This window comes from Panthera uncia, chromosome A2 (genome assembly GCF_023721935.1).
Source record: "Panthera uncia isolate 11264 chromosome A2, Puncia_PCG_1.0, whole genome shotgun sequence".
NCBI classification, from domain to species: domain Eukaryota; kingdom Metazoa; phylum Chordata; class Mammalia; order Carnivora; family Felidae; genus Panthera; species Panthera uncia.
In genome coordinates this window covers 162,641,301-162,644,334 of record NC_064816.1, presented here as the reverse complement: position 1 = coordinate 162,644,334, position 3,034 = coordinate 162,641,301, and positions in this window count along the sequence as shown.

Below are 3,034 nucleotides of genomic sequence, written 5' to 3'. Positions count from 1 at the left end.
GGGGGGGGGGGGGGGGGGGGGGGGGGGGGGGGGGGGGGGGGTACAGACACAGAGGCTGGAAGGGAGCCTGGCAGCCAAGTGTCCCCTGTCGGACAAAACAGTCCTTCAAAGATGTTGGAAAAACAGGTACTCCCAGATTTAAAATTTAAAAAAAAAATTGTCTCTAGCCTGCCTGCCCTCCGAGAAGCACTGAAGGAGTTAATGTCACTTTTTCGTGTTTGCATGCATTTATTTACGACCGCTCTGTAATTTTATGGATTTCTTTGGATAATCCCTGCTCCCTGTACTCGAAGTATCTTGAGTCTGGAAAGGAATGCGGCCCAGTGGTTGGGAACATTGCTCAGAGACTGCCCACGTTCAGACCCCACTCCTGGCCCTGTGTGACCTAGTGTTGCATCCACACGACTCCTGAAACAGAATGCTCCGGGCACCAGTGACAGTTGCAACAAAGTTTATTACAATGAGAGGCAAGGCCGACCGATCGGGACCAACACTCTTGATAAGAGTGTGGCCCTGAACAGCCGGGGTACAGAGTTTTTAAAGCCGATCACATCGTTTTGTCATTATCTGGGAACAGAACAGAGAAACAGTTCCCAGATGAGTTAGAAACAATTGCCAGATGAGTCAGAAACAGTTATCGAATGAGGTGATGATTTTAGACTTTCTGCCGCTAAGTTGCAACCAGTGGATCTCCTTGACCTTGTCTCCGATGCTCTTTTTTGAGCGTTTGTTTCCTTCATTGGTAAAGCCTGATTCACAAGAGTATGAAGTATGATTTACAAGAGTAAAAGCAAGGTTATCTTTTGACCTTCAGTGTCAGAACAAAGTTGTTATCTTTTAAGCTAAGCGTTAGCCCTTACACTAGGGCAAGTCAGAGAGGTCTCTGTGCCTCCAGCTTCCCATCTGCAAAGTAGGCACGGCCATAGTACTTGTGTGGAAGGTGGTGTAGAGGAAAAAAGGAGACGGAACCCGCCAAGCATGGAGGCCGGCGCGTGACAGGCAGCAAGCACGTGTCGCTGTAGCCGCTCTGTCCCCCAGGGTTGCTGCCTGCATGGGCGCCACCCCATTTAGGCCTGCCACAGCCTTACGCTGTCTGGTCACACGCGTTCCCAAGGCACGGCCCCCACCGGCCTGACTTTCCTGAGTTCCTGGTGTGGCGTCCCTCCCGGTCTGTCCAAGGACAAGAGCGCCAACGCCTTCCCCACACGCCTGGGGAGGGGGCTGGTATGCGGGCCGCTGCCTGCCCTGCCTGCGGCCGTGCGTCTGCCCGGCCTTCCTCCGGGGGTCACTTCCAGCAACCCCCCTCCCCCGCCCCCAGCCTTGCTGAGGATTCGCAGCCTCCACAGCCCAACACAGTTTGCTCTCACTTTTGTTCATCATGGTATAAAATACGTACAGAAACGTGCGCAAACCCTCGCCGTCCTGCCTGGACTGTTCACAAGCGGAGTCCTGTGTGAGCCGCGCCGCAGCGAAGACGAGCATCGCCCCGGCCGCCCCCCCAAAACCCCTCGATGCGGCCACACCCGCGAGGCGGCTCCGCCCGAGGCCTGGCCTACAGATCGGCTCAGTCGGTTCGGAGCTCGCGGTGGGCGTGTGGGCGCGTCCGGCTTCTCCCACTCCGCGTTATGTTTGTGAAAGATGATGCGACGTCTCTTACGACGGTTTGGTCAGGCCTTGGGGACTGGAAGGTCACACACAGAGTGGGCGAGCACTCGGTCGGCCGGGAGCTTCCCACGCGGCCTGTGGGAGCCCGCTCACAGCCCCGCCACAGATGTGTCCGCGACCGGCACCTTCTGCCTGAGGGTCCCGGCCTGCGGGTGCGAGGGGCTTCTAGGTCCAAAGAGCCACCCTCCCTCCCTCCACGACTCTTCCCAGAGGGAACCTCTGATCCCCCCGGGTGCTCTCCACCAGCACCCGCCACGCACGTTTTCTGAAGCCTGGCTCGCTCTGCTTTAAATGATGGCACCCGAGGACACCGCAGACCAGCCAGGTCACCCCAGAGCCGTCCCAGCGTGGGCTTTCCTCGAACGTGATGACGGGGTCAAGGGCCACACCGTGCAGGCTGGCCTCAGTGTCCCGTCTTGTAAGAACACACACTTTCCTAGAACCTACACCCCGCTGGATGAAACGGGGAGGGTCAATCCTATCGTGCTGGGGATCGCTTCGCCAGCGATGTGGGGTCTGTGTCCATAATGAAAGAGGTTTTAATGGCGGTTCTCTAACTAAAACACACACAAAATAAGACAAAAAGAAACCACAGCAAAACAAAAACACCAAAACTGCAGCCCCCTGTGTAACCTCATCTCAGGGTGATGGAGACTGGCTTCTCTCGTGTCGAATTCTCTTTCCTCTTTCTTACAAATACTCAATATGAAGACACCTCTCCGCTTTGGCCAAGGTTCCCTTTTGCTTGTCCAGTTCTGCACAGGCTGCTTCGACTCTCAGTTATGAGCCTCAACTCTACGCGTAACTTAAAGAAAACATAACACCAGAAGCTTCTTGGGTCGCTTTCTATGCAACGGTTCTTCCAAAACCTTGCCCGGAGACGGTGTGGTGAAGTGTCCGTCACACCGCCCCTAACGTGCGGACACCCTTGTCGAAAACCAAACTCTGCGTACTGAATAAAACAAGGCAGGGAGAAGAGTTTTTGCCAGGCTTTCGACCTGCAAGCTGGGGACCTCAAGCCCCAGGGAGCAGTGAGTCTCAAGTTGCTCACGGACATGGGGGTTTTGATGAGGTAAATGGGCCACTGATTTGGCTTTTTCGGCAGTTGCCTAGTGGCCTTCTTTCTTATTTGTATCAGGGGAGCTCAGTCGGGGGGCAAGGAAGCCCAGAGATGGTGTGGACAGACTTGGCCTTCGGGAACTGGTAATGTCTTCTACTGATTTCTGAGAAGGGCTGTCAACTCTTGTAAGCTTAGGTTTCATTTCCTTTATGTGCCTTGACCGTCGCCATCTCGTCCCGGACACAAGTGACTGCATTTGTTTGGTTCCACACCCTGAACGTGAGGGTCTGGACCCGGCAAAGGAGAGCT